The 13,254-nt window shown below is 43.7% G+C and overlaps 5 non-coding genes and 10 pseudogenes across 5 annotated transcripts; all 15 read right to left on the minus strand.

The window, feature by feature from the left end:
* Positions 1 to 404: 404 nt before the first annotated feature.
* On the minus strand, positions 405 to 523 carry LOC123109081 (uncharacterized; annotated as a pseudogene).
* A 364-nt stretch (positions 524 to 887) lies between these two features.
* Positions 888 to 1,007, minus strand: LOC123109051 (uncharacterized; annotated as a pseudogene).
* A 362-nt stretch (positions 1,008 to 1,369) lies between these two features.
* LOC123108931 (5S ribosomal RNA) lies at positions 1,370 to 1,488 on the minus strand. The gene has a single exon (XR_006452275.1). It is a non-coding gene; the product is annotated as a 5S ribosomal RNA (ribosomal RNA).
* An 836-nt stretch (positions 1,489 to 2,324) lies between these two features.
* Positions 2,325 to 2,443, minus strand: LOC123109085 (uncharacterized; annotated as a pseudogene).
* Positions 2,444 to 2,808: 365 nt separating this feature from the next.
* On the minus strand, positions 2,809 to 2,928 carry LOC123109058 (uncharacterized; annotated as a pseudogene).
* A 362-nt stretch (positions 2,929 to 3,290) lies between these two features.
* LOC123108885 (5S ribosomal RNA) lies at positions 3,291 to 3,409 on the minus strand. Its single transcript, XR_006452227.1, has one exon. It is a non-coding gene; the product is annotated as a 5S ribosomal RNA (ribosomal RNA).
* An 836-nt stretch (positions 3,410 to 4,245) lies between these two features.
* LOC123109075 (uncharacterized) lies at positions 4,246 to 4,364 on the minus strand (annotated as a pseudogene).
* A 364-nt stretch (positions 4,365 to 4,728) lies between these two features.
* Positions 4,729 to 4,848, minus strand: LOC123109055 (uncharacterized; annotated as a pseudogene).
* Positions 4,849 to 5,210: 362 nt separating this feature from the next.
* Positions 5,211 to 5,329, minus strand: LOC123108844 (5S ribosomal RNA). Its single transcript, XR_006452180.1, has one exon. It is a non-coding gene; the product is annotated as a 5S ribosomal RNA (ribosomal RNA).
* A 1,318-nt stretch (positions 5,330 to 6,647) lies between these two features.
* Positions 6,648 to 6,766, minus strand: LOC123109071 (uncharacterized; annotated as a pseudogene).
* A 361-nt stretch (positions 6,767 to 7,127) lies between these two features.
* LOC123108961 (5S ribosomal RNA) lies at positions 7,128 to 7,246 on the minus strand. The gene has a single exon (XR_006452304.1). It is a non-coding gene; the product is annotated as a 5S ribosomal RNA (ribosomal RNA).
* A 364-nt stretch (positions 7,247 to 7,610) lies between these two features.
* On the minus strand, positions 7,611 to 7,729 carry LOC123108894 (5S ribosomal RNA). The gene has a single exon (XR_006452238.1). It is a non-coding gene; the product is annotated as a 5S ribosomal RNA (ribosomal RNA).
* Positions 7,730 to 8,566: 837 nt separating this feature from the next.
* LOC123109072 (uncharacterized) lies at positions 8,567 to 8,685 on the minus strand (annotated as a pseudogene).
* Positions 8,686 to 9,049: 364 nt separating this feature from the next.
* LOC123109057 (uncharacterized) lies at positions 9,050 to 9,169 on the minus strand (annotated as a pseudogene).
* Positions 9,170 to 12,910: 3,741 nt separating this feature from the next.
* LOC123109069 (uncharacterized) lies at positions 12,911 to 13,031 on the minus strand (annotated as a pseudogene).
* Between the last annotated feature and the right edge of the window lie 223 nt (positions 13,032 to 13,254).

Raw genomic sequence — 13,254 nt, forward strand, 5'->3', positions numbered from 1 at the left:
CGCATCCGACATATTACCCCCGGCTTCATCCCTTATGCTTCCCACTCCCAGGTCCGCTACAAAGATGGTTGTACATTCTTACTACCATTACAACCGTTGCCTAATAATGGATAATGCCCTATACTACTTACTCTCTCGCTCAACTACGGAGACGAGTTTACCACGGTTTCCACCCCTCCCTCTATACCGCAGCAACACGTATTTTACACCCCTTTCAGAACACGCTTTTTGCACCCCAACCCCCCTAGATGTGTGAGTAATGAGCTACGAGCTGAAACATACAGCAAATGTCAAAAATAAGATAACGGGGTTAATATATATCACGCACGTGCGTTCTGTGTCTGACGAGGCGCAAAAAATAATTGCGTTCTGTTTCTCACGAGGCAAAAAAAATAATTAAAAAGGGAATGCAACACACGAGGACTTCCTAGGAGGTCACCCGTCCTAGTACTACTCTCGCCCAAAACGCTATCTTCGCAGTTCTCATGGGATCTAGTGCTTCAGTACTGGTATGATCGCATCTGACATGTTACCACTGGCTTCATCGCTTATGCTTCCCACTCCCAGGTCTGCTACAAAGACGACTGTACATTCTTACTACTATTACAACCTTCGCCTAATAATGGATAATTCCATATACTACTTACTCTCTCGCTCAACTTCGGAGACGACTTTACCACGGTTTCCACCCCTACCTCTATACCGCAGCAACACGTATTTTAAACCCCTTTTAGAACACACTTTTCGCACCCCAACTTCCCCTAGACGCGTGAGAAATGAGATGCGAGCTAAAACATAACGCAAAAGTAAAAATAAAGATAACGGGGTTAATATATATCGCGCATGTGCATTCTGTTTCTCATGAGGCGAAAAATAATAATAATAAGGGAATGCAACACACGAGGACTTCCTAGGAGGTCACCCGTCCTAGTACTACTCTCGCCCAAGAATGCTAACTTCGGAGTTCTGATGGGATCCGGTGCTCCAGTGCTGGTATGATCGAATCTGACATGTTACCCCCATCTTCATCGCGTACGCTTCCCACTCCTAGGTCTGCTACAAAAATGGCTGTACATTCTAACTACCATTACAACTGTTGCCTAATAATGGATAATGCCCTATACTACTTACTCCCTCGCTGAACTACGGAGACGAGTTTACCATGGTTTCCACCCCTCCCTCTATACAGCGGCAACACGTATTTAACACCCCTTTCGGAACGTGCTTTCCGCGCCCCAACTCCCCTAGACGCATGAGTAATGAGCTGCGAGCTAAAAAAATCGCAAACATCAAAAATAAGATAACGGGGTTAATATATATCGTGCACGGCGTTCTGTTTCTCACGAGGCACAAGAAAATAATTAAAAAGGGAATGCAACACGAGGATTTCCCATGAGGTCACCCATCCTAGTACTAATCTCACCCAAGCATGCTTAACTTTAGAATTCTGATGGAATCTGGTGCTTTAGTGCTGGTATGATCGCATCCGGCATGTTACCCCCTGCTTCATCCCTTATGCTTCCCACTCCCAGGTCCGCTACAAAGACGGTTGTACATTCTTACTACCATTATAACCGTTGCCTAATAATGGATAATGCCCTATACTACTTAGTCTCTCGCTCAACTACGGAGGCGAGTTTACCACGGTTTCCATCCCTCGCTCTATACCGCAGCAACACATATTTTACACCCCTTTCAGAAAGCGTTTTTCGCGCCCCAACTCCCCCTAGATGCGTGGGTAATGAACTACGAGGTAGAACATATCGCAAAGGTCCAAAATAAGATAAGGGTGTTAATATATATCGCGCACGTGCGTTCGGTTTCTCACGAGGTGCATAATCATAATTAAAAAGGGAATGCAACACAAGGACTTCCCTTCAGAGTTCTGATGGGATCCGGTGCTTTAGTGCTGGTATGATCGCATCTGACATATTACCCCCGGCTTCATCCCTTATGCTTCCCACTCCTAGGTCCGCTACAAAGATGGTTGTACATTCTTACTACCATTACAACCGTTGCCTAATAATGGATAATGCCCTATACTACTTACTCTCTCGCTCAACTACGGAGACAAGTTTACCAGGTTTTCCACCCCTCCCTCTATACCGCAGCAACACGTATTTTACACCCCTTTCAGAACGCGCTTTTTGCACCCCAACCCCCCTAGATGCGTGAGTAATGATCTGCGAGCTAAAACATACAACAAACGTCAAAAATAAGATAAAGGGGTTAATATATATCACACACGTGCGTTCTGTTTCTGACGAGGCGCAAAAAAAAATTGTGTTCTGTTTCTCACGAGGCACAAAAAAATAATTAAAAAGGGAATGCAACACACGAGGACTTCCTAGGAGGTCACCCGTCCTAGTACTACTGTCGCCCAAAACGCTATCTTCACAGTTCTGATGGGATCTAGTGCTTCAGTACTGGTATGATCGCATCTGACATGTTACCACCGGCTTCATCGCGTATGCTTCCCACTCCCATGTCTGCTACAAAGACGGCTGTACATTCTTACTACTATTACAACCTTCGCCTAATAATGGATAATTCCATATACTACTTACTCTCTCGCTCAACTACGGAGATGAGTTTACCACGGTTTCCACCCCTCCCTCTACACCGCAGCAACACGTATTTTACACCCCTTTTAGAACACACTTTTCGCGCCCCAACTTCCCCTAGACGCGTGAGAAATGAGATGCGAGCTAAAACATAACGCAAACGTAAAAATAAAGATAACGGGGTTAATATATATCGCGCACGTGCGTTCTGTTTCTCATGAGGCGAAAAATAATAATTAAAAAGGGAATGCAACACACGAGGACTTCCTAGGAGGTCACCCGTCCTAGTACTACTCTTGCCCAAGAACACTAACTTCGGAGTTCTGATGGGATCCGGTGCTCCAGTGCTGGTATGATCAAATCTGACATGTTACCCCCGGCTTCATCGCTTATGCTTCCCAGTCCCAGGTCTGCTACAAAGATGACTGTACATTCTTACTACCATTACAACTGTTGCCTAATAATGGATAATGCCCTATACTACTTACTCTCTCGCTGAACTACGGAGAAGAGTTTACCATGGTTTCCACCCCTCCCTCGATACAGCGCCAACACGTATTTTATACCCCTTTCGGAACGTGCTTTTCGCGCCCCAACTCCCCTAGACGCATGAGTAATGAGCTGCGAGCTAAAAAAATCGCAAACATCAAAAATAAGATAACGGGGTTAATATATATCGTGCACGGCGTTCTGTTTCTCACGAGGCACAAGAAAATAATTAAAGAGGGAATGCAACACGAGGATTTCCCACGAGGTCACCCATCCTAGTACTACTCTCACCCAAGCATGCTTAACTTCAGAATTCTGATGGAATCCGGTGCTTTAGTGCTGGTATGATCGCATCCGGCATGTTACCCCCTGCTTCATCCCTTATGCTTCCCACTCCCAGGTCCGCTACAAAGACGGTTGTACATTCTTACTACCATTTCAACCGTTGCCTAATAATGGATAATGCCCTATACTACTTAGTCTCTCGCTCAACTACGGAGGCGAGTTTACCACGGTTTCCATCCCTCGCTCTATGCCATAGCAACACATATTTTACACCCCTTTCGGAAAGCGTTTTTCGCACCCCAACTCCCCCTAGATGTGTGAGTAATGAACTGCGAGGTAGAACATATCGCAAACGTCCAAAATAAGATAACGCTGTTAATATATATCGCGCACGTGTGTTCGGTTTCTCACGAGGTGCATAATCATAATTAAAAAGGGAATGCAACACAAGGACTTGCCTTTGGAGTTCTGATGGGATCCGGTGCTTTAGTGCTAGTATGATCGCATCCGACATATTACCCCCGGCTTCATCCCTTATGCTTCCCACTCCCAAGTCCGCTACAAAGATGGCTGTACATTCTCCCTACCATTACAACCGTTGCCTAATAATGGATAATGCCCTATACTACTTACTCTCTCGCTCAACTACGGAGACAAGTTTACCACGGTTTCCACCCCTCCCTCTATACCGCAGCAACACGTATTTTACACCCCTTTCAGAACATGCTTTTTGCACCCCAACCCCCCTAGATGCGTGAGTAATGAGCTGCGAGCTAAAACATATAGCAAACGTCAAAAATAAGATAACGGGGTTAATATATATCACGCATGTGCATTCTATTTCTGACGAGGCGCAAAAAATAATTGCGTTCTGTTTCTCACGAGGCACAAAAAAATAATTAAAAAGGGAATGCAACACACGAGGACTTCCTAGGAGGTCACCCGTCCTAGTACTACTCTCGCCCAAAACGCTATCTTCACAGTTCTGACGGGATCTAGTGCTTCAGTACTGGTATGATCGCATCTGACATGTTACCATCGGCTTCATCGCTTATGCTTCCCACTCCTAGTTCTGCTACAAAGACGGCTGTACATTCTTACTACTATTACAACCTTCGCCTAATAATGGATAATTCCATATACTACTTACTCTCTTACTGAACTACGGAGACGAGTTTACCATGGTTTCCACCCCTCCCTCTATACCGCAGCAACACGTATTTTACACCCCTTTTAGAACACACTTTTCGCGCCCCAACTTCCCTAGACGCGTGAGAAATGAGATGCAAGCTAAAACATAACGCAAAAATAAAAATAAAGATAACGGGGTTAATATATATCGCGCACGTGCGTTCTGTTTCTCATGAGGCGAAAAATAATAATTAAAAAGGGAATGCAACACACGAGGACTTCCTAGGAGGTCACCCATCCTAGTACTACTCTCGCCCAAGAACGCTAACTTCGGAGTTCTGATGGGATCCAGTGCTCCAGTGATGGTATGATCGAATCTGACATGTTACCCCCGGCTTCATCGCTTATGCTTCCCAGTCCCAGGTCTGCTACAAAGATGGCTGTACATTCTTACTACCATTACAATTGTTGCCTAATAATGGATAATGCCCTATACTACTTACTCTCTCACTGAACTACGGAGACGAGTTTACCACGGTTTCCACCCCTCCCTCTATACAGCGACAACACGTATTTTACACCCCTTTCGGAACGTGCTTTTCGCGCCCCAACTCCCCTAGACGCATGAGTAATGAGCTGCGAGCTAAAAAAATCACAAACATCGAAAATCAGATAACGGGGTTAATATATATCGTGCACGGCATTCTGTTTCTCATGAGGCACAAGAAAATAATTAAAAAGGGAATGCAACACAAGGATTTCCCACGAGGTCACCCATCCTAGTACTACTCTCACCCAAGCATGCTTAACTTCAGAGTTCTGATGGAATCCGGTGCTTTAGTGCTGGTATGATCGCATCCGGCATGTTACCCCCTGCTTCATCCCTTATGCTTCCCACTCCCAGGTCCGCTACAAAGACGGTTGTACATTCTTACTACCATTACAACCGTTGCCTAATAATGGATAATGCCCTATACTACTTAGTCTCTCGCTCAACTACGGAGGCGAGTTTACCACGGTTTCCATCCCCCGCTCTATACCACAGCAACACGTATTTTACACCCCTTTCAGAAAGCGTTTTTCGCACCCCAACTACCCCTAGATGCGTGAGTAATGAACTGCGAGGTAGAACATATCGCAAACGTCCAAAATAAGCTAGCAGTGTTAATATATATCGCGCACGTGCATTCGCTTTCTCACAAGGTGCATAATCATAATTAAAAAGGGAATGCAACACAAGGACTTCCCTTCGGAGTTCTGATGGGATCCGGTGCTTTAGTGCTGGCATGATCGCATCGGACATATTACGCCCGGCTTCATCCCTTATGCTTCCCACTCCCAGGTCCGCTACAAAGATGGCTGTACATTCTTACTACCATTACAACCGTTGCCTAATAATGGTTAATGCCCTATACTACTTACTCTCTCGCTCAACTACGGAGACAAGTTTACCACGGTTTCCACCCCTCCCTATATACCGCAGCAACACGTATTTTACACCCCTTTCAGAACGCGCTTTTTGCACCCCAACCCCCCTAGATGCGTGAGTAATGAGCTGCGAGCTAAAACATACAACAAACATCAAAAATAAGATAACGGGTTTAATATATATCACGCACGTGCGTTCTGTTTCTGATGAGGCGCAAAATAATTGTGTTCTGTTTCTCACGAGGCACAAAAAAATAATTAAAAAGGGAATGCAACACACGAGGACTTCCTAGGAGGCCACCCGTCCTAGTACTACTCTCTCCCAAAACGCTATCTTCGCAGTTCTGATGGGATCTAGTGCTTCAGTACTGGTATGATCGCATCTGACATGTTACCACCGGCTTCATCGCTTATGCTTCCCACTCCGAGGTCTGCTTCAAAGACGGCTGTACATTCTTACTACTATTACAACCTTCGCCTAATAATGAATAATTCCATATACTACTTACTCTCTGGCTCAACTACGGAGACGAGTTTACCACGGTTTCCACCCCTCCCTCTATACCGCAGCAACACGTATTTTACACCCCTTTTAGAACACACTTTTCGCGCCCCAACTTCTCCTAGACGCATGAGAAATGAGATGCGAGCTAAAACATAACGCAAACGTAAAAATAAAGATAACGGGGTTAATATATATCGCGCACGTGCGTTCTGTTTCTCATGAGGTGAAAAATAATAATTAAAAAGGGAATGCAACACACGAGGACTTCCTAGGAGGTCACCCGTCCTAGTACCATCTCGCCCAAGAACGCTAACTTTGAAGTTCTGATGGGATCCAGTGCTCCAGTGCTGGTATGATCGAATCTGACATGTTACCACCGGCTTCATCGCTTATGCTTCCCACTCCAAGGTCTGCTACAAAGATGGATGTACATTCTTACTACCATTACAACTGTTGCCTAATAATGGATAATGCCCTATACTACTTACTCTCTTGCTGAACTACAGAGACGAGTTTACCACGGTTTCCACCCCTCCCTCTATACATCGGCAACACGTATTTTACACCCCTTTCGGAACGTGCTTTTCGCGCCCCAACTCCCCTAGACGGATGAGTAATGAGCTGCGAGCTAAAAAATCGCAAACATCAAAAATAAGATAACGGGGTTAATATATATCGTGCACGGCGTTCTGTTTCTCACGAGGCACAAGAAAATAATTAAAAAGGGAATGCAACACGAGGATTTCCCACGAGGTCACCCATCCTAGTACTACTCTCACCCAAGCATGCTTAACTTCAGAGTTCTGATGGAAACCGGTGCTTTAGTGCTAGTATGATCGCATCCGGCATGTTACCCCCTGCTTCATCCCTTATGTTTCCCACTCCCAGGTCCGCTACAAAGACGGTTGTACATTCTTACTACCATTACAACCATTTCCTAATAATCGATAATGCCCTATACTACTTAGTCTCTCGCTCAACTACGGAGGCGAGTTTACCACGGTTTCCATCCCTCGCTCTATACCGCAGCAACACATATTTTACACCCCTTTCAGAAAGCATTTTTCGCGCCCCAACTACCCCTAGATGCGTGAGTAATGAACTGCGAGGTAGAACATATCGCAAACATCAAAAATAAGATAACGGGGTTAATATATATCGTGCACGGCGTTCTGTTTCTCATGAGGCACAAGAAAATAATTAAAAAGGGAATGCAACATGAGGATTTCCCACGAGGTCACCCATCCTAGTACTACTCTCACCCAAGCATGCTTAACTTCAGAGTTCTGATGGAATCCGGTGCTTTAGTGCTGTTATGATCGCATCCGGCATGTTACCCCCCTGCTTCATCCCTTATGCTTCCCACTCCCAGGTCCGTTACAAAGACGGTTGTACATTCTTACTACCATTACAACCGTTTCCTAATAATGGATAATGCCCTATACTACTTAGTCTCTCGCTCAACTACGGAGGCGAGTTTACCACGGTTTCCATCCCTCTCTCTATACCGCAGCAAAACATATTTTACACCCCTTTCAGAAAGCGTTTTTCGCGCCCCAACTCCCCCTAGATGCGTGAGTAATGAACTGCGAGGTGGAACATATCGCAAACGTCCAAAATAAGATAACCGTGTTAATATATATTGTGCACGTGCGTTCGGTTTCTCAGGAGGTGCATCATCATAAATAAAAAGGGAATGCAACACAAGGACTTCCCTTCGGAGTTCTGATGGGATCCGGTGCTTTAGTGCTAGTATGATCGCATCCGACATATTACCCCCGGCTTCATCCCTTATGCTTCCCACTCCCAGGTCCGCTACAAAGATGGCTGTACATTCTTACTACCATTACAACCGTTGCCTAATAATGGATAATGCCCTATACTACTTACTCTCTCGCTCAACTACGGAGACAAGTTTACCATGGTTTCCACCCCTCCCTCTATACCGCAGCAACACGTATTTTACACCCCTTTCAGAACGCGCTTTTTGCACCCCAACCCCCCTAGATGCGTGAGTAATGAGCTGCGAGCTAAAACATACAGCAAACATCAAAAATAAGATAACGGGGTTAATATATATCACGCACGTGCGTTCTGTTTCTGACGAGGCGCAAAAAATAATTGCGTTCTGTTTCTCACGAGGCACAAAAAAATAATTAAAAAGGGAATGCAACACACGAGGACTTCCTAGGAGGTCACCCGTCCTAGTACTACTCTCGCCCAAAACGCTATCTTCACAGTTCTGACGGGATCTAGTGCTTCAGTACTGGTATGGTCGCATCTGACATGTTACCATCGGCTTCATCGCTTATGCTTCTCACTCCCAGTTCTGCTACAAAGACGGCTGTACATTCTTACTACTATTACAACCTTCGCCTAATAATGGATAATTCCAAATACTACTTACTCTCTCACTGAACTACGGAGACGAGTTTACCATGGTTTCCACCCCTCCCTCTATACCACAGCAACACGTATTTTACACCCCTTTTAGAACACACTTTTCGCGCCCCAACTTCCCCTAGACAATTGAGAAATGAGATGCGAGCTAAAACATAACGCAAACGTAAAAATAAAGATAACGGGGTTAATATATATCGCGCACGTGCGTTCTGTTTGTCATGAGCGAAAAATAATAATTAAAAAGGGAATGCAACACACGAGGACTTCCTAGGAGGTCACCCGTCCTAGTACTATTCTCGCCCGAGAACGCTAACTTCGGAGTTCTGATGGGATCCAGTGCTCCAGTGCTGGTATGATCGAATCTGACATGTTACCCCCGGCTTCATCGCTTATGCTTCCCACTCCCAGGTATGCTACAAAGATGGTTGTACATTCTTAGTACCATTACAACTGTTGCCTAATAATGGATAATGCCCTATACTACTTACTCTCTCGCTCAACTACAGTGACAAGTTTACCACGGTTTCCACCCTCCCTCTATACCGCAGCAACACGTATTTTACACCCCTTTCGGAACACGCTTTTCGCACCCCAACTCCCCCTAGACGCGTGAGTAATGAGCTGCGAGCTAAAACATATCGCAAACATCAAAAATAAGATAACGGGGTAAATATGTATCACACACGTGCGTTCTGTTTCTCACGAGGCGCAAAAAAATAATTACGTTCTGTTTCTCACGAGGCGCAAAAAAATAATTATGTTTTGTTTCTCATGGGGCGCAAAAAAATAATTATAAAGGGAATGCAACACAAGGACTTCCCAGGAGGTGTAACGACCAAACCTCGAAGGATTTGAGTCTTTGTGCTTACCATGCTAGTCCCTAGATCCAGCTCGCTAGCACACACGGTAAAATGTGTACTAGTAATATAAACTACAGGAACACTAGTTCCTCACCTAATGCAATTTTAGAAATTCATTTTGATGCAAAAGGCCACACAAACAGTAAAATAACACGCAAATAAAATATTTTGGTGATTGCAAAAAAATTACCAGAACATATCAAATGAACTGAAAATAATATTCTGCACATTATGAACATTTTTAACAGGGGAGAAGTCATGTTATCTCCACTCCAATAACTTGCCTTGAGTTGCATAATGATTCGAATATTGCAGAAAAACAAATAATGCAATAAAAATATGATATGCATATGAATGACCTAATAACATCCTAATTTACGAAAATTGGGATGTTACAAACCTCGTAGTAAAAGCGGTCTTTGGAATATCTTGCTCACGAATCTTCAATTGATGATAACCAGAACGAAGATCAATCTTAGAAAACACAGTAGCTCCCTCCAACTGGTCAAACAGATCATTTATCATAGGCAAAGGATATTTATTCTTAATGGTTACCTCATTCAAAGAACGATAATCAACACACATCCTCAAGGTCCCATCCTTCTTCTCCACAAACAAAACTGGAGCTCCCCAAGGTGATGAACTTGGGCGAACAAATCCTTGTGCCTGCAATTCTCTTATCTGCTTCTTCAATTCTTCCAACTCTTGAGGAGGCATTCTATACGGTCTCTTTGCAATAGGTCCAATGCCCGGTATTAAATCAAGAAGAAACTCAATATCTCTATCTGGTGGCATACTTGGCAACTCCACTGGAAACACATCTGGATAATCCCTCACAACTGGCACCTCTTCCAGGCTACCCCCTTAAGAGAGTTCACGTGCACCTGATTATGCTTATACTTACATACATATTTGATCCTCTTCCTCTTGGTGCACTAAGAGTAATAGATCGACTGGCACAATCAATACGACATTTATATAACTGCAACCAATCCATACCCAAAATAATATCTAGACATTGTGACTTCAATATAATCAAATCTGTAGGAAACTCATGCTTCCCAATAGACAAAGTCAACTTATTACAACCAACACCTGCTATCATCTCAGCTCCTGGGGAACTCACTCTAATAGGCATACTAAGTGTTTTGGTTGGCAATCCATGTTTATCAACAAATACCCTCGAAATAAATGAATGCGATGCACTAGTATCAAAAAGAACAAGCGCAGGTACTGAGTTAATCAAGAACTTACCAATCACTGCATCAGGTTCATTATAGACCTCCTCAACATTAACATGGTTGACATGACCCTTTTGGAAGGAGTTTGGCTTGCTGACTCCTGAATCCCCATTACCGTTATTGTTCCCTGGACAAGCATTGGAGTAGTGGCCCATCTTCCTACACTTATAGCATTGAACCTGGCTAATATCCCTCTGCATAGGCATACTCTGGTGGCTCTGGTTATTATTCCCTCCATTACCATTACCATTACCTCTACCATTGCCATTGTTACTCTTGTCCCCATTGTGATGATGGTGTCCATTATGGTTGTGGCCATTTCCTCCATGATGATTATGCCCATTACCTCCATTACCACGATATGATGTGCGTGGCTTCTGCTGTGGTCCTGAATTATACCTGTTATTATTGTTGTACTTCCTATTGTGATTCTCTATGGCCTGTTGCTTTCCCTCCAGCACAATAGCCTTATCAACCAAATCCTGACAATTCCTAAAAGTGGCCACTGTCAACTGAAGGCTCAAGTCATCATTTAGGCCCTCCAAGAATTTCTCCTATCTAGCTGCATCAGTGTTAACATCATTAGGAGCATAGCGTTCAAGATTATTAAATTCCTCCACATACGCATTAACTGTGCGACCTCCTTGGCGCAAACTGCGAAACTCCTTTTTCAAACTCATAGCACCAGCAGACAAATGTGCAACACGAAAAGCATCCTGAAACTGAGGCCATGTGATAGTAGCAATGCGATAAGTGACCAAGTAGTTGTCCCACCAAGCTGCAGCAGGACCCTCCAGCAAATGTGAGGCAAACCTCACCCTCTCTGCATCTGTGCATCCAACCGTCTCCAGGTTCCTATTGACTGCATGGAGCCAATCATCAGCCAGAATAGGTTCAGGGGAACTGGAGAACCTCTATGGATTCAACCTCAAGAACCTGGTAAGCATATCCACAGGTGGCGGTGGCGGCGGATTGTTGTTGTTATTGTTGTTGTTCTGGTTCTGAGTAAGCAACTGGATCAACTGGGCATGTCCCGCAATAACCTGTTGTATGTATGGTGGTACTCCATTGCCATTTTTGTCTCCTGCTGCAGTATTGCGTCTAGTATCACGCCTCGGCGGCATCTGGTGGGCAAGCATAGATGAGTTATAGATATAATAGGGCCAAAAGCTATGTATATATAAATATATTCTACCCATATGCATAATATGATCAAGCCATCAAAACACAACAATGAATAACACCAACAAACAAACATCAAACAACAAAAAACAAACAATATAATAATATTATATATATATAGTCGAATAATTTCGACACTAAGCAATTTAACAAACAACTACCAATCAAGCAAACAATCTAGTATCTCCATACCACGCGAGTGGGCATAATCAGATACGCTAACACGATAATGTTGCAATATAAAACAAGCATGAATGGTGGTCTCAGCACTAGTTCATAGTCAACTGTTCAAGATACTTGAGGGGGTTAACTAAGAAACAGAAAGAAGTATAACTAGCTGATAAAATAATTTTCACTCCTATGGCTTTTCTAATCCATTTCCTAGGGCCACATCCTACAGTCAACACACTCCTCTGATACCATCTGTAACGACCAAACCTCGAAGGATTTGAGTCTCTGTCCTTACCGTGCTAGTCCCTGGATCGAGCTCGCTAGCACACACAGTAAAATGTATACTACTAATATAAACTACAGGAACACTAGTTCCTCACCTAATGCAATTTTAGAAATTCATTTTGATGCAAAAGGCCACACAAACAGTAAAATAACACGCAAATAAAATATTTTGGAGATTGCAAAAAAAATACCAGAACATATCAAATGAACTAAAAATAATATTCTGCACATTATGAACATTTTTAAACAGGGGAGAAGTCATGTTATCTCCACTCCAATAACTTGCCTTGAGTTGCATAATGATTCGAATATTCCAGAAAAACAAATAATGCAATAAAAATATGATATGCATATGAATGACCTAATAACATCCTAAAAATTGGGATGTTACAGGAGGTCACCCATCCTAGTACTACTCTCCCCCAAACACGCTTAACTTCAGAGTTCTGATGGGATCCGGTGCTTTAGTGCTGGTATGATTGCATCCGACATGTTACCCCCGGCTTCATCCCTTATGCTTCCCACTCCCAGGTCCGATACAAAGGCGACTGTACATTCTTACTACCATTACAGCCTTCGCCTAATAATGGATAATTCCATATACTACTTACTCTCTCGCTCAACTACGGAGACGAGTTTACCACGGTTTCCACCCCTCCCTCTATACCGCAGCAACACGTATTTTACACCCCTTTCAAAACGCACTTTTC

This window comes from Triticum aestivum, chromosome 5A (assembly GCF_018294505.1).
Source record: "Triticum aestivum cultivar Chinese Spring chromosome 5A, IWGSC CS RefSeq v2.1, whole genome shotgun sequence".
NCBI lineage: Eukaryota > Viridiplantae > Streptophyta > Magnoliopsida > Poales > Poaceae > Triticum > Triticum aestivum.